The sequence below is a fragment of the Amblyraja radiata genome, chromosome 13, assembly GCF_010909765.2.
Source record: "Amblyraja radiata isolate CabotCenter1 chromosome 13, sAmbRad1.1.pri, whole genome shotgun sequence".
NCBI lineage: Eukaryota > Metazoa > Chordata > Chondrichthyes > Rajiformes > Rajidae > Amblyraja > Amblyraja radiata.
The window spans coordinates 13,142,467-13,165,416 of record NC_045968.1 but is presented as its reverse complement, the minus strand read 5'-3'; the positions used below and the strand labels follow the sequence as shown (position 1 = coordinate 13,165,416).

The window sequence follows — 22,950 nt, the reverse complement described above, 5'->3', positions numbered from 1 at the left end:
TAAGGGTTTGGACACGCTAGAGGCAGGAAACATGTTCCCGATGTTGGAGGCGTCCAGAACCAGGGGCCACAGTTTAAGAATAAGGAGTAAGCCATTTAGAACGGAAACGAGGAAACACTTTTTCTCACAGAGAGTGGTGTTCTCTGCCTCAGAGGGCGGTAGTGGCAGGTTCTCTGGATGCTTTCAAGAGAGAGCTAGATAGGGCTCTTAAAAATAGCGGAGTCAGGGGATATGGGGAGAAGGCAGGAACGGGATACTGATTGGGGATGATCAGCCATGATCACATTGAATGGCGGTGCTGACTCGAAGGGCCGAAAGTCCTACTCCTTCACCTATTGTCTATTGTCTATCTTATTCTTCAACCTCTTCTCTCCAGAAATGTGCTTATCTTTTAAATCAATTTATACTGCCCCTATCAATAATGTTTTTTCACGATTTATTACAACTCCTTTACCTGTTAGTAAATCTATACTTGATTTTATCTCCTTCTTCTCAAATCAACAAGTGCAACATGTAACTGAATATATATTTGAGGTGAAACGAGTGTGCCCAGGTTAAAACAACCAATTGACCAGAGCAACACTGTCAATTCCCTTCACAGGCTTGAAAACCTCCAATATTCCTGCATTCTGCAAAAAAGTACTCCCAAATTCTTTTTTTTTTTGCTTCTTCTCGCTCCCACCACCGCCACATCAGTCTGAAGAAGGGTCTCGACCTGAAACGTCACCTATTCCTTCGCTCCATAAATGCTGCCTCGCCCGCTGAGTTTCTCCAGCATTTTCATCTACCTCCCAAATTCTTTAAATGCTTTATCATTATTTAGTTGATATTGCAAATACAGTCTATAGAGGAATAAGTATTGTGAAATGATTTTCCTGGTGCAAAAGACTGCAAGCTAAAGCAGCACTTTCTGAAATGAGATCAGATATGATCGATTTATAAACATATTTATTCCACAATGCAATTTGTACATGACCAAATGATTTATTGACGTGATTGCATCAATCACCTTTACACATTTAAAGATGTTGCTAGAAAAGCAAATATTCTTCACAACATTTTTGCTAGAGCTGGTAAAAATATTAATACAAATGATTGAACTTCCCACTGTCTCTAGATTATCAGAGTGCTTGATCAGTATTCCATGCTGGATAAGTAGAAATATCCTCCAACTAAATATTAGGAAAATGTGTTCATGTCCCTTCAAATGTTTTACCTTAGCTCCTGGCTCTGTTCTTATTTCATGCAAATGTCTGACACTCAATCAGGCTATTCACAACCTGGGTCTCCTTTTTGACCAGTAGATTAGCTGCATAATCACTAACAATAACTACTCCCACCTCAGCAATATTTCCCAACTGTATTTTCACCTCTGCTCATTTGACATTCATACCCACAGCTATGTGTTCATTACACATGATTATCCCTCTGCACTCCCGGATGGCCTCCCACATTTGACCGAAAAAGTTTATAATGAGTGACCTATGACCTGGGCATGCGCAGTCGGATTACCAAACTCGCTTTTACTCACATTTTAATGGTTAATGTATCGTGCAAAGGTTAAAAGTGAAATTTGCGATAATTCATAATGAGTGTGTCCACATTAACTTATTTTCAACAGACGTACTTGCTAATGCAGTTTCCATTGCAAACTGTTTGACTGTCTAAAGGAAGGGGCAGTCCAGCTGACAGTGGGACTTCCCCTTTAAGAGGGTTCTCAACCAGTGCTATCGAACTTGGCAAATTGTAAGTCTGAATAAGGGTCTCGACCCAAAAAATCATCCATTCCTTCTTTCCAGAGATGCTGCCTGTTGCGTTTTGTGTCTATCTTTGGCAAATTGTAACTCAACGTCTCGTCATTCTCTATTGGAGTTCTCTGATGGAAGGAGGAGTACATGTATTGCTATGATTATAAACAATTGCACCTTCCCTTTATCGGAAAATTGAAATTTGGTGTACATTTCCAGTGTACTTGTTTCTTCTTTCATCTATATCAATCAGTTTGACACCAAGAAATAGCAATGCAATATAAATAGATATAAATCTATCCTCTAAATCTCTCCACCATACCATCCCCTGAGATATCAGTTTTTTCCATGTCTGGGTTCATCATTAAAATAATTTCATCATCCTCATGCTTTGCTCCCATGCTGTGGAATGTCCTCTACCTCATAGCCTCGTGTTAAAACATAGAAACATAGAAAGTAGGTGCGAGAGTAGACCACCAGGTCCGTCGAGCCCGCACTGCCATTCGCTCATGGCTGAACACTAAACAGACACACTTACCCACAAACAGTAGACACAAGACACAGAACACAAGACACTACCCTCCCCTTTATACCGCTATCACCCCTCTCCACCCCAAGAACCGCGTGATCTCCTGGGGGAGGCAAAAAAACGGATAAAAACCCAGGTCCAATTCGGGAAAAAAATCCGGGAAATTCCTCTCCGACCCCAATCCAGGCGATCGACACTTGTCCAGGAGATCACTCAGGTCTTACTATACTAACCATACCTAGGTCCATATCCCTGCCCTCTCCCCGTAGCCCCTTATCCCCTTGGCAGCTAAAAAAACATCTATTTTAGACTTAAATATATTTAACGTTTCTGCTTCCACTGCTCCCTGGGGCAGTGAATTCCATAAATTAACCACCCTCTGGGTGAAGAAGTTCTTCCTCATCTCAGTTTTAAAAGAGCCCCCCCTTATTCTGCGACTATGTCCCCTAGTTCTAGTTTCCCCGATCATTGGGAACATCCTCGGTGCATCCACCCGATCAAGGCCCCTCACGATCTTATATGTTTCAATGAGATCGCCTCTCATTCTTCTAAACTCCAAAGAGTAGAGTTCCAGCCTACTTAACCTTTCCTCATATGTCAATCCCCTCATTGCAGGAATTAATCTTGTAAACCTTCGCTGCACTGCCTCCAGGGCTAGTACATCCTTTCTTAAGTATGGACCCCAGAACTGTACACAGTATTCCAAATGTGGTCTCACTAATACTGTGTACAGCTGCAGCAAGACCTCCGTGTTTTTATACTCAATCCCCCTAGCAATAAAGGCCAAAACTCCATTGGCCTTCCTGATTGCTTGCTGCACCTGCATACTAACTTTTAGTGATTCATGCACTAATACCCCTAGATCCCTTTGCGTTGCATTACAACGCAGCTCCTCCTCATTTAGAAAATAACTTGCCCTATCATTTTTTTTCCCAAAGTGAATGACTTCACATTTATTAGTATTAAATTTCATCTGCCAAGTTGTTGCCCACTCACCTAGCTTATCTATATCCTTTTGCAGACTCTTCCTATCCTCCTCATCCCCTACTTTTCCTCCCATTTTTGTATCGTCCGCAAATTTTGATATATTACACTTGGTTCCCTCCTCCAAATCATTTATATAAATTGTGAACAACTGGGGTCCCAGCACCGACCCTTGCGGAACCCCGCTAGTTACCGGTTGCCATCCCGAGTATGAACCATTTATCCCCACTCTCTGCTTCCTATTTGTTAGCCAATCCTCTACCCATGCTAATATATTACCCCCAATCCCATAATTTTTTATTTTTAGCAATAGTCTCTTATGTGGCACCTTGTCAAAAGCCTTTTGGAAGTCCAAGTATACCACATCCACCGGTTCCCCTTTATCCACCCGGGTCGTTACTTCCTCAAAGAATTCGAGCAGATTCGTTAAACAGGACTTCCCCTTCACAAAACCATGCTGGTTCTGTCCGATGAAGTCATGTTTATCCAAGTGCCCCGTTAGTGTTTCTTTAATAATTGTCTCTAACATTTTACCCATCACCGATGTTAGACTAACCGGTCTATAGTTACCCGCCTTCTGTTTACTTCCTTTTTTAAATATAGGTGTTACATTGGCCATTTTCCAATCCACTGGGACCGTTCCTGCCTCCAGGGAGTTTTGGAAAATTATCACCAATGCATCCACAATCCCCACCGCTATCTCCCTCAAGACCCTTGGATGTAATCCATCAGGCCCAGGGGATTTATCCTCCTTCAGTCTCATTAATTTCCCTAATACCACCTCCTTGGTGATCTTAATAGTATTTAGCTCCTCCATTCCTACCGCCCCCTGTTTATCCAGCGTTGGAATATTTTTTGTGTCTTCTATGGTGAAGACTGATACAAAATACTCGTTTAATGCCTTTGCCATTTCCATGTTCCCCACCAACAACTCTCCAGTCTCACCCTCCAATGGACCAACGTTCACCTTAGCCACCCTTTTTCTTTTTATATAGCTATAAAAACTCTTACTATTAGTTTTTATGTTGTTCGCTAAATTCCTTTCATAGCCTATTTTCCCCGTCTTAATTAATCTCTTAGTTATTTTTTGCTGACCTTTAAATGCTTCCCAATCCTCTGCCCTCCCACTATCTCTGGCTACCTTATATGCCCTTGCCTTCAGCCGAATACTATCCTTTATAGTTTTACTGAGCCATGGCTGACTGTTCTTACCCTTACCCCTTTTTTTCTTCATAGGAATAAATTTTTCTTGAAGGTTATACAGTAGATCCTTAAACGTACACCACTGCTCATGTACCGTCTTATTCTTGAGTCTGCTATCCCAGTCAACTTTGATCAGCTCAGTCCTCATACCTTCATAATCCCCCTTATTTAGACTAAGCACCCTAGCCTGAGTTTCAACCTGCTCCCCTTCTATTTGAATATGGAATTCGACCATATTGTGGTCACTTGTTCCCAACGAGTCCCTAACTATGACATTTTTAATTAATCCTGCTTCATTACACAGGACCAGATCCAAGATTGCCTCCCCCTTGTCGGTTCTGTGACATACTGTTCTAGGAACCCGTCTCTAATACATTCTATAAACTCTTCCTCTAGTCTACCCTGCCCAGTTTGGTTTGCCCAATTAATATGAAAATTGAAGTCCCCCATGATTACAGCAGTTCCCTTTTTACATGCGTCAACTATTTGCAGATTTATGTTCTGACTAACAGCGTCACAGCTATTTGGAGGTCTATAAATTACACCCACTAGTGTTTTTTTCCCCTTGTTATTCTCTATCTGTACCCAAGCTGTTTCACTATCCTGATCCTTCAACGCAATATCCTTCCTCTCTATTGCCGTTATTCCCTCCCTTATTAAAAGGGCCACCCCTCCTCCCTTTCTTTCCTGTCTATCTTTTCTAATTGTCGAGTACCCCTCTATATTTAACTCCCAGTCCTGATCCCCTTGCAGCCATGTCTCCGTAATGGCCACGATATCATAACTATATATACTTAATTGCACCGTTAATTCATTTATCTTATTTCGAATACTCCGTGCATTTAGATAAAGCACTTTCAGATGATTTTTACTACCCTTCCTTTCCGTTTTTGCCCCTTTTACATCTAGAGCTTTACCTTCACACATTCTGGATCCTCCTGTCACATTTTGATTTTCCGCTTCCCCACTGATACCCTGCTCTATTTCCTCTACCCCTGCCGTTATTACCCCCCTTGATACCTCCCCCCCGCTACTTAGTTTAAAGACCTCTCTACTGCCCTAGTTATATGATTTGCCAGGACCCCAGTCCCAGCACCGTTCAGGTGAAGTCCGTCCTTACAGAACAGATCCCCCCTGTCCCAGTACTGGTGCCAGTGGCCCAAGAAACCAAACCCATTTTTCCCACACCAGTCTTTGAGCCACGCATTCAGCTTTTTAATTTTACGTACCCTCGCCGATTTGGCCCGTGGCTCAGGTAGCAATCCGGAGATCAGTACCCTCGAGGTTCTGCTTTTTAATTTATTCCCTAACTGCTCAAACTCCTTCAGCAGATCCTCCTTCCTCGTCCTTCCTATGTCATTGGTCCCCACATGGACCACGACCACTGGATCCTCCCCCTCCCTCTGCAAATTTCTCTCCAGCACCGCAGTGTTCTCTTTCCCTTTCAACTCACTTCCTTAGTCAAGCATTTGGAGATCCACCTTAATGGTCTGAACATCGACTGGCAGCTGGTGGTTACTGTAGTGTTGTTTCTTCATGGAAGATACAACACAATAAGCAAGAATCCCAAGGAGCTCAGCCTCCCAGTTCATACATGGGTGGACGGTACCTGGTACTAATGATCCAGATTGCATCAGTATGAGTCATTGCAATATAAAAATAACACAACTTGTCAAAGTCTCCCACACAGCATCAGGCAAGGAATCTCTGAACGTTAAAGTTTTATTACATTTGGATTTAGTGCTAAAAATGTAATGGCATTTGATATGTATGAGGAAAGTATTTTAGTTGTCTCGTCTATGAGCAAGGACATCAGACTGAAGCACTGTCTTTCATGCGGGTCATCTTCTTTCACTCCCAAATAAATTTAATGGGGATGTTAATGCATCCTCATTATTGTTACATGTGCATAATATATTTGTCTTTCAAAAGGACACAAAGTGCTGGAATAACTTCAGGCAGCTTCTCTGGCGAACGTGGATAAATGATGTTGCAGGATGGGACCCTTCTTTAGATCCTTCTTTTTCTCTCATTTTGCATTGAGAGCCAAACTTAGCTATTCTTTCTTTCCAAGCTTACAGACACTAAGTATGAGTAAAGCACGTCCACTGCTATTCTAACTAAGATCTTCGATATCAACATATCTTTTTCTTATTCCTATAGAAAAGCATGCCTCCATTTTGGGGCAAGACATTAGTTGGCGTGTGGCACTGTTCACATATGGCTCTCATGGGATGCAACCCTTTTTCATCTGAATCTGAATCTTTTAGTTTAGTTTTGGGATACAGCAATGAAACAGGCCCTTCGGCCCACCAAATCCGCACCGACCAGCGATCCCCGCACATTAACACTATCCTACCCACACTAGGGATCATTTTACACATACACCAAGCCAATTAACCTACATAACCATAAGTCTTTGGAGTGTGGGAGGAAACCGAAGATCTTGGAGAAATCTCACGGGGTCACAGGAAGAACGTAAATCTCCGTACAGACAGTACCCGTAGTTGGGATCGAACCCGGGTCTCCAGCGCTGCAAGCGCTGTAAGGCAGCAACTCTACCGCTGCGCCACCATGCGGCCATAAACCTGCACCACCGTGCCGCACTAAAACTGCGCCATTGTGCCGCCATGTCGTTTGGTAGATTTAATTCTGTTTTTTGTGTGTGGGTACAGATCTAATTATGTACAGTTTTGCCAGTGTATGGTTCTTCATCAGTATGGTTTGCTGGTTATTGTTCCAGAAGATATGCCACAGCTAGAGTATTGCACTATTGAAGTATAGTTCAATTGCACTACGATTTTTAAGAGGTAAAGCATTGTGATATGGTATTAGATTAGATAGGACGAGTGGATATGGTTTTGCTGAGGTAAGGTGCACCTGGTGTATAACTGCATTGAAACTGTTAAAGCAAGGACTTTAATGCTCCTTCATTCGCCATGAAAATAACTTGTCTGGTGTATAGGGAGGTTTCACAGCAGTCGGGTCACGACCCATGACCCGTACTGTTGCTACGCTACGCCAAGTGGAGTACACGCGATGAACTGCAGGTAAGCACTTACCATTGTTTCCAGCGTAGCGGGCCCGTTAAAACCCGCCAAAATGGTCAATTTTTACGCTGTAAATAATTATGGAAATCGGGATAAGCGTGAGAGACATTTAGCATACTTCAGAATTCCAAAAGTGAGGAGAAATGACGGTAGATAGAAGCGAGAGCTGAAGGGACAACAACAGACAGAGTGCTTGGCGAACATTGGCCATTTGCTCACTGCATTTCTTCAACTAAGGCATTATTTGTGTTTTTTCTTGATTCCTTTGGCATCTAAAAAGAAGTGATGAATCTGGCTGTAAAATGTTTAAATCGCCCATGGTTCTCAAGTGGGTTTTTACATACAAAAAGAAAACGCCTCTGAAGCAAAATTTACAGCCAGATTTATCACTTCTAAGACTTTTTAGATAACAAAGGAATCAAGAAAAACCACAAATAATGCCTTAGTTGTTGAAATGCAGTGAGCAAACGCGATAATTCCCAATATTTTCAATTCCGATATCTGCACGGCCAATGTTCGCCAAGCACTTTAGTTGTTGATGTCCCTTCAGCTCTCGCTTCTCTTTACCTTCATTTCGCTTCACTTTTGGAATTCTAAAGTTGGGTACATGTCTCTCACGCTTACCCCGACTTCCAAAATGCTTTTCAACGCAAAAATTCAACATTTTGTCAGTTTTTAACAGGTAGGAAAGTACGCGTTTCTTGCATTAATAACATAGACCGGAAGTTACGGATGTCCTCCAGATGGATTGAGCGGCTACGTGCGTCAAGCCCTATGACCCAGTGACCTTACGTGCAACCCCCCTATTCTCCAGATTGGCGGAACTTTGAAGTCTTATTCACAGTTAAAAATATGTTTCCTTCATTTATTAAAGCAATAGAATGATAATTAGAATTCAACTGAATATCAATTGCATTACAGACTGGAGGGGTAGTGGTTTTATAGTGCGCTGATGCTGTCTGCTTTGCGGTCGTGCTGTGCAGGATTCACCAGAGAGAGGGACTGCTGAACTCCTTTCTCGTGTATGCCAGGTAGTCCATTGGAGGACGGGGGTCTTAATTTTAACAGCTGCTGAAAAAATAACCAACATACAATGAGTTGCACAATCTGGCCCAATATTTCCTTTGAAGATAGACAGAAGAAGGGTCTCAACACAAAACGTCACCTATTCTTTTTCTCCAGAGATGCTGCCAGAACCGCTGAGTTACTCCAGCATTTTGTGTTTATCTTTGGTGTAGACTAGCAGCTGCAGTTCCTTCCTACACTAATATTTCCTTCTTTGGTTCAATGTAATTTTTTTTTAAATACCGCTCCCATGGAGCATTGTGAGATGGCTTCGTACATTAAGGTGCTATAAAATCACAACATTTTCTGTATTTGGAAAATGAATGTCAAACTTGTTTTGTAAACAGAGACACATGGAACAAATATTCATACTCTGTCACAGAAGCAGAAAGTAAAGCCATCCTGGGACTGGAAATAGGAAATGGCCCAATTTTTGTTTGAATGCCATCTATGACATTGGATCGATATAGGCCCAATCCTTTTACTTAATAAATGTGAAATTAGTGCAACAGATGGCAGTGGAGGCCAATTCGCTGGATGTTTTCAAGTGAGAGTTAGATTTAGCTCTTATGGCTAAAGGAATCAAGGGATATGGGGGGAAAAAGCAGGAATGGAGTACTGATTTTAGATGATCAGCCATGATCATATTGGCTCAATATGGGCCGAATGGCCTACTCCTGCACCTATTTTTCTATGTTTCTGTTACAACATGGAGCATAGAACACTACAGTCTAGGAACAGGCCCTTTGGCCCACAAAGTCTGCACCAAACATAATGCCAAGTTAAACTAAACACCTCTGCCTGCATATGATCCATGTCCCTCCATTCCCTACACATCCATTGCCTCTCCAAACCCCTCTTAGATGCTTCTACCGCATCTACCTCCTCCCCCGTCCAAGGCATTGCATTCCATACACTCTGTGTATTGTCTTATTGTATTCAATATTAGGGGGGAAATAATGGTTTAAACACTGTTTAATGGTGTCAGAATTATTTAAGAGCTACTGATCTTGTCACAAAGATTATGTATAATAAACTAAAATTATACCCATTCTGACTAATTTGTTATCTTACAACAATTTTACTTAAATAGAACAAACATTGAAAGATTCTGGAAGAAATTCAAGAAATCATTTGATTTTAAGCATCATTGACCTTGGCATCAACTTACTCACTAGCCCAGTTTTAAATATATGATATGGAAGCGAGTGACAAAGAAAAGGAAAGGTTCCTAACAACCATTTCAATAGACAGTCGAAAGCTAATTGTGATTCATCACATCACCAACATGCCAAAACAGTGCAGTGTGCACACAAAGGGGATAGACGTGCATCCTTTAATGCTGCATTTTCATTCCCCAGGTGGAGAGAACTTTGTGGAAAAAAATTACATGGGGATCTGAGAAATCACTGCTTGTAACTCTGCATCCACTGGGAAAGCAAACTGTTATAATTTAGTATGAAGATCATTAATCTGTTGCTTCTGTTCAATTGATTATAAAGGGTTTCAACTACCAAGGGGAAAGAAAGAAAATCGGAAATCCAAGGACCACTTGAAAATTTGAAATATCTAGGCCAACTGAAAATTTGAACAGCTGAGAAGGTCTTTTGAGACCAGCTGCCAAACTAATCTTAATAGAGCAAGACAAATAATTTCTATGCTTGCATATGCAAACTTCAGCATTTAACTATCAAACACAAAATTAGGGAAGGGACAGTTGAATTGGCTATGAGGCTGCATCTGTTTCAAAAGAAAATTGAGTGTTTGAGGCTATTTTTTGAAGATTGATGAACTTCTGCAACTATTTTTACATTAAAATATGATTTAAAAATAGCCAAATTGTTTCTTTAGCAAATTGCTGCAAGAACTCAGCAGGTCATGTAGCACCTGTGGAGGCAAGAGGATAATCGGCTTTTCGGGTCGACCCCTGCATCAGTGCTTCTTCATTTTTGTTAACAATTATCCAGTGTTAAGCAAAATTTACCAACCGTTTTTCATTGATTTAAAATATCCCAGGCAGTTTTATCTTGTTTAAATCATGACTGTCACATTTGCACGAAGCTTGAAGGGGGAAAAATATAAAGAGGGGACACAAAGAAACTGCAGATGCTGGAATCTTGACAAAACACAAAGTGCTGGAGGAACTCAGCGGGTCAAGCAACATCTGGGGAAGGAATGGACAGGTGACATTTCCTCAGACTCTGAAGCAGGGTTCCAACCCTGTCCATTCCCTCCACAGATGCTACCTGACCCGCTGAATTCCTCCAGTACTTTTGAGTATTCTGACTTTTTGATGTATTTTTAATTTAACATCTGTACGTATATCACCTGTATACTGACAGATATTCGACAAAGAATGTCAAAAAGACTTTACCCTCACATTATTTTAAGCCATGTTTGGCCTCTATCCTTTCCCCTTGCAGCCTTACATTTTATGAAGTCGACTCTTTCAGCATGAAGGACAGTACGTCATTGTTCAGCTTGATTCCTTCAGTGTTGCTTCAGTGCTAGTTCTACAGGGCATTTTCTCAATTTAGAACAGTTTTCTTTGATGGAACTGAATTGTTCCTTTCAGCTACAATATTTGTGACTTATGGGTCAGACCATAATTTAAACGTTTACAGAAAAGGACACAGTTAAAGGGTTATGAAGATAAAATGCATTAAAAAAGAACTTTGACGGATGAGTGAAAGTATAAGTTGTCTACTCATAAGACATACAAATTCCCCCTTTCATCTTTGAACAGAGCAAACCAAGAAGAAAAATGTATTACTCTCAGATGAAATGCTGCTTGACCCTGTAAAAATTTTTTAAAGGAAAACTGTGACATTTTTAGAATGCCTTTTTTGTTATTGCTCATTTTTCAGGATCCGGATAGCACTGGTTTGCCCATCCCTAGTTTAAGATGATTCAAAATGCATGGCAGCGGATCACGATGATCAATCAGATACACTGTGATTGAGGAGAATGTTTGAATCGGAATGTATTGAAGACAATTTGATGGGGAAAGCAGTGCAGGGCATTGGCATACAGCACCCATTCTGTTTAGCTTTGTGATCTAGCTGTTGTGATGACATGTTCCACCTTCTACAGTGCACATACAAAAGACGGTTAAAATATGCTCACCTTTAAACACAGCTGTCTTAAATGTCAGTTTTTCAGGTGCAGTGTAAACCATTATTCCTTGAGAATAAAATATTCAGTGAGTAGTCAAATGCTATATACAGATAGGGCTGAATTTGATAGCTCCCAAAAACAGGATAGGGAGTCATGAAGCACAATAAATCCATGCCCATTGATTGTAATGTAGACAGCGTAATGACTATGTGCTGCATGCTCCTTGCAATGATTTCAGCAACCAGCCAGCACCAGCCGTGCTATTGATAGGCTTTGTTCTTCAGCAAGGGGCTAATATTGTCAGTGTCAGTCAACCAGTTACAGTCGGTTAAAGGTGCAGGTACTGATAGCTACGTGGAGCAGCAACCTGCTGTCCTGTTAGGAAGATGGCATTCATTCCCAGTGTTATCAGGTGTTATCAGGCTTTCAAACGGACCTTCCATAGGCTTGGGTACAGTGCAATTCACCTCTACTGCAATGAGGACAATGGACTTTGTCAATGCAACTGATTAAATTCTTTTTTTTTTATCATCAATCTACACACAATACCCCATAATAAAAAAGCGAAGACACTTGTTTAGAAATTTTTGCAAAGTAATTAAAAAGAAATAACTGAAATATCACATTCACATAAGTATTCAGACCCTTTACTCAGTACTTTGTTGTGGCACCTTTGGCAGCGATTACATCCCCAAGTCTTATTGGGTATGACGCTATGAGCTTGGCACACCTGTATTTGGGTAATTTCTCCCATTCTTCTCTGCAGATCCTCTCAAGCTCTGTCAGGTTGGATGGGGAGCATCGATGCACAGCTATTTTCCGGTCCCTTCAGAGATGTTCAATTGGGTTCAAGTCCAGGCTCTGGCTGGGCCACTCAAGGACATTCACAGACTTGTCACAAAGCCACTCCTGCGTTGTCTTGGCTTAGGGTCGTTGTCCTGTTGGAAGGTGAACATCTGCCCCAGCTTGAGATCCAGGACCCTCTGGAGCAGGTTTTCATCAAGGATCTTTCTGTACTTTGCTCGGTTCATCTTTCCCTCGATCCTGACTAGTCCCCCAGTTCCTGCCGTTGAATAACATCCCCACAGCATGATGCTGCCACCACTATGCTTAACTGTAGGTATGGTATTGGCCAGGTGATGAGCAGTGCCTGGTTTTCTCCAGATGAGACGCTTCGCATTCAGGCCAAACTGTTCAATCTTGGTTTCATCAGACCAGAGAATCTTGTTTAGGTGCCTTTTGGCAAGCTCCACGCGGGCTGTCATGTGCCTTTTACTGAGGAGTGGCTTCCATCTGACCACTCCACCATAAAGGCCTGATTGGTGGAATGCTGCAGATATAGTTGTCCTTCTGGAAGATTCTCCCACCTCCACAGAGCTCTGCCAGAGTGACCATCGGGTTCTTGGTCACCTTCCTGAACAAGGCCCTTCTCCCCCGATTGCTCAGTTTGGCCGGGCGGCCAGCTCTATGAAGAGTCCTGATGTTTCCAAAGTTCTTCCACTTAAGAATGACGGAGGCCACTGTGCACTTCGGGACCTGCAATGGTGCAGAAATTGACAGCTCAGATTGCCACAGAACCAGTCGTGGCTTTCCTCAAGGTCTTCTGTACTCTCCTGTACTAAAAGGAAGTTTTCCATCTGGAAAAAGATGGGACAGCTGATGCCTGGAATGCACTGGTAGTTTTTTGAGATTAGTGAATTCACTCACAGGATTTCTGCATCATTATATTTTTTGCCCATGCAGATTCACCTTGAACTGATTGGGCGTGCTGGGCTATTTAAGAGGGCAGTTCAGAATTAATCACACTGCTGCAATTTGAAATTGCATATAAATCAGCCTGGTTAAGGATCATAGGTTTCCTTCCCTCAAGGACAGGTAGGCTTTTATGGAAAGTTGGTAGTTTGCTGGTCATGGTTAATGATACAACAGCATTATTCCAAATTAAACACAGAGAATGCTGGAATTGTTAGCAGGACATGTAGCAATTGTGGGAATTTCCATCCAAGGACTACTTGTTCAAACAGTTATGGTGAAGGTTCTTTAATTTGAAATATTAACTCCTTTTCTCTCTCCACAGATGATGTCTGATCTGCATAGTGTTCCCAGTGTTTTCTGTTTTTATTTCTAACTTTTTTCTGGTTAGATAGGTTTTTTTTCTCCAAACCATTCATCTTAGTTTAGTTTAGTTTTTAGTTTAGAGATACAGCGCGTAAACAGGCACTTTGGCCCATCGAACCCGCACCGACCAGGATCCTCGCACACTAATGCTATCCTACACACAGTAGGGACAATTTACATTTATACAAAACCGATTAACCAACAAACCTTTTCGCCTTTGGAGTGTGGGAGGAAACCGAAGATCTCGGAGAAAACCCACGCGGTCGCAGGGAGAACGTACAAAGTCCGTACGGACAGCACCTGTAGTCAGGATCGAACCCGAGACTCTGGCACTGTAAGGCAGCAATTCTACCGCAGCGCTACTGTGCCACCCCTACACAAGTAGACCACGTAATTTGATCACTATGCTACCATTACCTATTGCAACCTCTTTGGTGTTTATGGAGATGTGAAGAAACCACATCCTCCCTTCTTCACCTTCACTCCCATTGACCTCATCTTTTTGTTTGAATGTCATCGATTTTCAAACTTTTTAAAATATCTTTTATGGGTGATTCTTCAGTAAGTGTCTACTTTCAAGTTTCTGGAAACCCAAAAATAAAACTTACATTTTTGCAACTTTGAATGTTGCTTCACATAGATGAACATCTCTCCTATGGGAAAAATATGTTTGGCGCAATCCTTTAGAGAATTTAATTTATTTTGTCCTTTTTTTTTCCAGGTTGCCCATCGCATTCAGTCATATCCATCGCATTTTTATGATGAACAACACTGCAAAATATAACTGAATGCGATGGGCAACCTGGAAAAAGAAGAGGAAAAAAAATTAAATTCTCTAAAAGATGGCACCAAACATATTTTCCCCATAGTAGTGATGTTCATTTATCAATTTTCATTTATCAATTAAAATTGATAATTATGGTCATTGTTGGATTATTTTACACATTATGAGCATAAAATGCTCAAGTGACGGATATGACGCAGCGTGATGGCGATGATCAATCAAGTCATCTCTCTCACGCTGAGCTGGGGGCTGGGGCTGGGGCTCGGGGTGTGGATCTTGGGCTGGGGGTCTGGGGCTGGCGGTCTTGGGATCTGGATCTGGGGCTGGGGATCTGAGGATCTGGATTTGGGGATCTGGGGCTGGTGATCTGGGGCTGGGGATCTGGGGATCTGGATCTGGGGCTGGGGATCTGGGGCTGGGGATCTGGGGCTGGGGATGTGGATCTGGGGCTGGGGCTCTGGATCATGGGATCTGGGGCTGGGGATCTGGATCTGGGGCTGGGGATCTGGGAGCTGGTGCTGGGGGCTGAGGGCTGAGGCCTGGGGGCTGGGAGCTGGGAGCTGGGGGCTGGCGCTAGCGGTGGGACCAGCGTTGGGGTTAGCGTTAGGGAAGAAAAGATAAGCTGGAGATGGAGCTAGATGGAGATCGGGGTTTACGTTACGGAGGTGGCGTGACGGGAATGGTGGCCCAACCCTTTAGCTCAGCATGGCCTCGCCGGAAGGCCATGCCTGGCCATATCATTTGTACGAACGGCACATGGCAGGAACGCATCTCCAAGTTGCGGGGGGGATCGAACATCGGGATTTAAAAAAAAAAATTTCATTTAGTGTTTAATCTTTATTTATGAGGATATAGAAAAAGAAGAGATGGGATAGAATTATGGATTTTCCTTATATACAGCATCAAAGTAGCGGGACACCAAAGTAGACACTTACTGAAGAATCACCCATATAGTCAGAGGACCTAAAAAAAAAAAATTTGATTTAAATAATGATAAAAAATGAACACAAGCTATTTTTTAAATTAAAAGGTTGAAAAATGAAACCAATAATCAAGGTCTGGATGAAGAGACGAGGAATGAAATGGGATTTGAAAAAGGGAGGAAGAGGACTAGACAGCCCTTTTGTCGACTGAGTGAGGAACCCATGGTTGCACTGGGGAATGGAGGCATTGTAACTCAGTATGAATAAGTAATGCAGTCCAGATGAATGGTTTTTAGACGAGATTTCAAATCTCAATTTAGCAAATGGGGTATTTCAGCATAACAAACAAAAATATGATTAATGTAAGATTATTGTCAAAGGATGGCTTATTGTCATTAGGGACTCTGTGGGCCTAAGGGCATGTTTCCTCATTGTATATATGGCTCTGATTAAAGACATCACAGCAAAATTACAAAAATGCATGCCTGTTCGCACACTCAGCAATCCTATTTTGTTTGTGTGCCAGCCATCCTTGCTGTGAAGTTGAGGAGCTGAACACAATATCATTGAGCCAAACAGCATGGAAACAGGCCCTTCATGCCAACAAAGATGCCCCATCCAAGCCAGTCTCATTTGCCTGCGCCTGCCAAACCATTCCTATCCATGTCCCTGTCCAAATATCTTTTAAATCCTGTTTTAGTACCCACCTCAACTACCTCCACTGGCAGCTCGTTCCATATACCCACCTCCCTCTGAGTGAAAAGGTTGCCTCTCAGGTTTCGATTAAATCCTTCGCCTCTCACCTTAAACTAGGTCCTCTGGTTCTTAATTCCCCTACTCTGGGTAAAAGACTTCTCATGATTTTATACACCTCTAGAAGATCACCCCTCAGTCCCCTAAGAATAAAGAATAAAGTCCTAGTTTGTCAAACGTCTCCTTATAGCTCAGGCTCTTAAAATCTGGCAACATCCTCGTAAAACTTCTCTGCATTCTTTCCATCTTAAAAAGTACAACCAGATTCTGTCCTTGGCACATTGGTATTCCACTGCTTATTTCAGCGGTGAGTCCAGCAGTATTGTAGGAAGTTAGCTGCACCTGCATTTACTTGTTGCTTGTCTTGAACTTCCACATTTGGCTGAGAGTGGCCCTGTAGCTGGCAGCTAGCCGCAGTAACAATATTTCAGTACTGGCTAAATTGACTAGCCAAACATGTGACAAAGAATCTGTGGAATTCATTGCCACAGACGTCTGTGGAGGTCAAATCAATGGATATTTCTAAGGCGGAGAATGATAGATTCTTGATTAGTAAGGGTGTCGGGGTTATGGGGAGAGGGCAGGAGGATAGGGTTGAGATAGATCAGCCATGATAGAATCACGCAGTAGACCTGATGGGCCGAATGGTCTAATTCTGCTCCTATAACTTATGAACATGAATATGATCAACTAGCCTGTCAGTTTTGTTTTTTTGGGGGGGGGGGGGGGGGGTTAATGTATGGACAACATATTTCCCCTCGACTGTACTGTCACCATGACTCCAGATCATAACAATGCAATTGATCATGGATATCCTGGACACAGAATAATGAGAAAGTGTTCTATGAAAACTGGTTCACAATAGCAGACTCTACCACTTGTAGTGAGTGGTAGAACACGGAGGAATCTAACACCATAAAATTCAGAGTCCGAAGAAGGATCCCAACCTAAAACATCACCTATCCATGTTCTCCAGAGGTGCAGCCTGACCCACTTGAGTTACTCCAGCACTTAGTGTCTTTTTTTTGTAAACCAGCATCAGCAGTTCCCCGTTTCTTGTTCTTCACCAGAAAATACTGGCTTTGTTAATATTACAGTTATATTAAGGAACATTTCCTCTTTTAAATAGCTAAATACTCTTCAAGATCAAATTGGACACAAAAGCATAAGCATTGTGATAACTCTGAAGGTAGTTCGCTCAGAAGTTTGACTGAATGTTCAAGGTTTGCTGATAAAGTCTTAATTCTTGTACTTCATCATGGTTTTAAGGGTTGTGTTGTGCTGTTTAGCTTTCACTGGCATATCTGCTTCTCTGGGATACATGTGTTACTGATAATTTAATAAAGTAAAGCACGTTATGTGATGAACCATGTATGAGTACATGGCAGTTAATCTTTGATGACCTGGTTTAACCACTTAAGAGTTTTGGAAACAAATGTTTGATCGACAAGTAAAGGAATGTCTGTCTTGGTTTCGCGAGCCTTGTGTTTGGCTTATGATCACAAACTGCAACCCTCCTCATTTGTGTAGCCGAACAGTTATATGATTCACTGCTCCCTGAACATGTAACACAATGGCTCAGTAATGGGATGTAATCGCAAAGTGCAGGGGTGGGTGTGGAGTAGTGAAGGGGCACAGAGAAGCAGTTCCTTTTCACTGCTCTACATGTGCTAAGTGTGAGATTAAGATAGGGCATAAGCAACAGTACTGAACTTCAAAACAGCACTACTGGCATTAAATCAATGGCGTGTGCTGACTGATGCCATGATCTGCCAGCTCTGCCTGTTTACAATTCACTTTCACTGAGCAGTTACAATCAGACTCCAGAATAGTATCCATAAAGTCATCAGAGGAACCACTTTGGAACTCTCATGGTGCTCAGAAATACGTCCCATCGAACCCAGCGTGTGAATAATCTTTGAAGGTGACATAGAGTCATTATTTCATTTCTCAATTATTTCGTATATCTCTGCAGTTCCATTATCCCAGTGAGTTATCTTGGTTTATCAAATTCTCGGAATGGCAATTCATGTTAGCCATAGCCAAGGTTATTTACTTACATACTTAAATATTTCTGAGGATCGCACGAATGTAATAGGACAACTTTAAATAAAAACTACCACTTAAATTAGTAATGCTATAATATTGTTCTAGTTCTTGAGATTCAGTTTCTGAAGGTTAAATATCAACCTGAAATGTGTATTTCGATTATGATGCAATAAGGCAACGTTTATTTGCTCAAACCCATCAGTGTAGATCAAAAAGGGCGACATGCTAACAATCACACAGGCAGCCTGGCAGATGCAGGGGTGAAAGACCATCCAAATGCATATTTTCACAAGAATCATTTTGCTGAGCCTTTAATTATAAATATAAGGAGTTAATTGAACTGCAAAACATACAACTTCACATTGCTCTTTGTTTACTCATCCTATACCTATCAAATAAATTGGAAGTTTCTAATCATAACTTGAATTGCTTTTTCATTCTCGCAAATCTCAGCATGTCATGGCAAAGTAATCTGTTGGCATATGTGAACCAGGGGACATATGCCTAAACTCTCTCCCCTTCTCTTCACTATTATAATTGAACATCATCTAATAATTCGGCAAGCTACCAGTGCCCCTTTCTCCTGCACACGCAAGTGCCCTCTACTGAACTGGATGTTCAACCTAGGCCAGGTATGCTCTCCTTGCCGTTCGATGGAACCTCCCTTCCATTGACTCCATTTACACCTCTCTCTGTCTTGGCAAAGCCAACGTAATCATGGACGAGTTGCACCCTGGCCACTCCCTCTTCTCCCCTCTCCCATCGGGCAAAAGGTATAGAAGTGTGAAAACGCACACATCCAAATTCAGGGACAATTTCTTCCCAGCTGTTAACAGGCAAATGAGCCATCCTACCAACAACTAGATAGCTGTACTATCTAACTCATTGGAAACCCTCAGACTATCTTAGATCGGATCTTACCGCACTTTATCTTGCGCTAAACATTATTCATGTTATTCCCTTTATCATGTATCTGTACACTGTGGATTGCTTGATTATAATCATGCATTGTCTTTCTATTGACTGGTTAGCACGTAACAATAGCTTTTCACTGTACCTCGGTACACACGACAATAAACTAAACTAAGCCACTGTCTCTGCCTTTAAAATATTCAAAGACTCCATCCTTTGAGAATCAAAATTTCAAAAACTCGTGACTCTCTGAGGAAAGAAAAAATTATCTTCCAATGTCAAGTCTTGACATCCTGTCAAGAACCTATATATTTCAGTCAAGTCCCTTCTTATTGGAAGTCGAACTGATACAAACCTAGCCCATCTAGCGTAAGAAAAAATGCTGGAGAAACTCAGCGGGTGAGGCAGCATCTATGGAGTGAAGGAAATAGGCAACGTTTCGGGTCGAGACCCTTCTTCAGCCTATCTACCTTTCTGTTACCATAACATAACTTGCTCATTCCAGTTATTAACTAGTAAACTTTCTCTGCATTGTTTTCAATGCATTAACATTCTTCTTTATGCAAGGATATCAATATGATGCTTGATTCTCCATCATCTTGGTTCACCATTGCTCAGTATAACTGAAGCTTTAGTTCTCTACGTTTGTTTACAATTCCCCTAGCAATAAACAAAACATTCTGTAAGCTTTTCTAATTATCTTCTGTACCCGTGTATCTATACCTGCCTCATGGATTGCCAAACACTAGAGGGCATAGCTTTAACGTCTGAGGGGGAAAGTTTAAAGGAGATGTGAGGCGAACGTTTTTTTACACAGAGAATGGTAGGTGCCTGGGACATGCTACCGAAGGCGGTGGTGGAAGCAGATATGATAGTGGCATTTAAACAGCTTTTAGATTGGCACGGATATGCAACAAATGGAAGGATATGGATCACATGCAGGCAAAGGGCCTGTTCCTTTACTATGCAGCAAGTAACAAATTCATTATTCCATTTTTGGTACATATGACACAAACACTCTTTAGACTCCGTAGATTCTTTACTCTGACTTTTTATATCTCAGAGCTCTCAGGTGGATCACTTTGTTTAAGTTTAAATATCTCATAGTTTGATGACTACTTACAATACCTGATAGTTGAGTAAAGATAACATTAGTCTCATTTAGTCCCTGCCTAAGGATGCAGGTACCATGTTTCAATTTAAATGTTTAATCTGGTTTTCTTCGATCAAATGCAGCCTGGCCTGTTGCGTATTTCCAGCATTTTCTAACTTTACTTTCCAATGAAACAATAGTTTGGAAGATAGTGCGGTCAAATAGATATTGAGTTGTATGAATATGAATTTCGACCTCAAAACATTCTTAAAATGGAGGATGATTGAAGGATAGGTAGAAGTTAGATGAGTTTGCTTTTTAAAATAAAGAAACATTAAGCTTCAGGCTTTTAAGCTGCAAGAGTTCCTTACATAACATTTTAGCTCTGATGTGTCAGTCATAAGGGACAGAAAGACTGAAAGGATGTAAAAGTCTTCTTCTATCATGAAGTAATTATGCATGCAAGGTAAAAATAAATCCATCGGAAACCAAATGGAAGAGAATTGAAAAGAGACTAAAAGCTGATTCAATATGGAATACATTGCCTGAAAAGAAAGGTTAAGGAATCATAAAACAGAGACAGCAGAAGACATTAGAAAGCTTCATTTGGACACTTACAAGGTGTTCTGTTTACAAGAAGAGTTTCATGGAATTTTATAATACGATTTAGAATTTAAAGAATCGATAATAACAGAAAATATTCTGCCACACCAGAATTTCAAAACAATAGATGGTCCAATTCCATAAGTAAATGACAGGAAACAGATAGATCAAAAGGCTGTGTGGTGCATTACAGTTGCTTCATGGGGTATAAATATTTCATCCTCAGTCTTTTCCGTGACCTGATAGTGAAAGACTCTGCCAGTGCACGATTATTTTTGGAAAATCAGGGCAGTAGAAGGAAAAGTCAATAAAATCACAGATATCACATTAATAATTGTTTAGTCCAATCTGATCTGTCAAATTGTAGTTTCTAGAATTTGTCCGATTATTGCAAAAATTTGCTTTGTTTAACCTGCGTGTTACTTGAATAAAACAATTTTAAACTCCTCTTACCAAGGAGATTTAGATTTGGAAATGTTTTAAATTCTAACTGGAGGCTCTTCCTGCTGTTCAGATCCTGTTTCCTGTCTGTGGTGTTAGTTGCATATTAACCACACAATAAACTGTTTTATGTAGAATTTAATTTCACTCGATTCCATAAACGCATTGGGTTAGAGAGAAATACAGTATCATAACAGGCCCTTCAGCCCAATACAAATGAAAATTGAAAGGACATATTTTATTCTCCCGAAAGACTATTCCCTTTTGGCTGTTACCTCAGCCATTCTTCAATACTATGTTCCCACGCCAAGGATTTCCAAATAGTGGGGATTACTCAGTGGTCTAATAACTCAATGAACTACCGCAGCCAACCTCAATACCCGGTGGACGGTGGCCGGCGTAACACCCGATCAAGTTTGCCCGAGTCTATGTGCTTGTGGTGCTGCTGCAAGCAAGGTTTGCATTGTACCTGTACCTCACCATATTTGTGCAAATTACAATAAACTCAACGACATCATTGTACAATGTCCAATTAATAACTTCTTGGCAACAATTGGAAACATTCAGGCATGGGGCAATAAATGATAAGCAACATTTGCAAATATGAGTGCCTTGTAATGTCATTCAGGAGTCAGAAAGAGCCAAACCATTTAGTCTTCACATTTAACAGCATTATCATCCCCTTCCATCAACATCCTTGGTTTTCCAAACACTGGATGTTTAATTGGACTAAGCACTTAAATAATATGGCCACAAGAACATGTAGGAAACTGGATTTCGTGCAGCCAGTATTTCATCTCCTGATTCCCCAAAGCCTTAACCTATCTGCAAGATGCAATTCAGGCGTAGACCTGTGCAAAGATTGCAATGATTTGCAATCTTTGATGAGCCATTATGCTGAAAGGTTGTTCACAAATATCCCAATTACAGAAAAAATCGCCAAAAGATTAGAACTATTTCTGCAATCTATCGCGCAGTTATTTAGATATGACCGCAAGGTACAAATGCAAGATTCATTCACTACAGATCATTTATAAATGCCAGGACCTAAAGATGAATATTGATGATTATATCAACTTTCAGAACAAATAATAACATATATAAGTTCCTGAATTAAAGTATTTGTGCGTAAAACAACTGGGTGTATCACAAAGCCTGTTTGTTGTGAGGAAGTAGTACAAGTAATACAAACATTGAGGGAATTGTAGATAGCATGGGAGGTTGTTTAAGTCCGCAACACTATACCGATTAACTGGAATGTTGGGCTGAGCAATGGCAAATGGAGTATAACCCTGACAAATGTAAGGTAATGCAATTGGGAATGCAAGCAAGGGTAGGACATAAACGGGAAGTAACAGAATTCCAGAGAGTGGTAATGCACAGAGGAATCTCAGGGTACAACATCACTGTTCCCTGCAAGTAGCAACACAAGTGTGTAGGGTGATGAAGACATATAGCATGCTTGCCTTCATGGGCCCTGGAAGAGCTGAGATGTCATATTGTAGCCCTTATAATACATTGGTTAGATCACAGCCAGAGTACTAAGGGCAGTTCTGATGCCACACTATGAGAGATGTG

At 41.3% G+C, this 22,950-nt stretch overlaps 1 protein-coding gene across 5 annotated transcripts in view; it reads right to left on the bottom strand.

Moving 5' to 3' along the window:
* nlgn1 (neuroligin 1) overlaps window positions 1-22,950 on the bottom strand; it is a 397,825-nt gene that overhangs the window by 63,208 nt on the left and 311,667 nt on the right. The window lies entirely within an intron of this gene.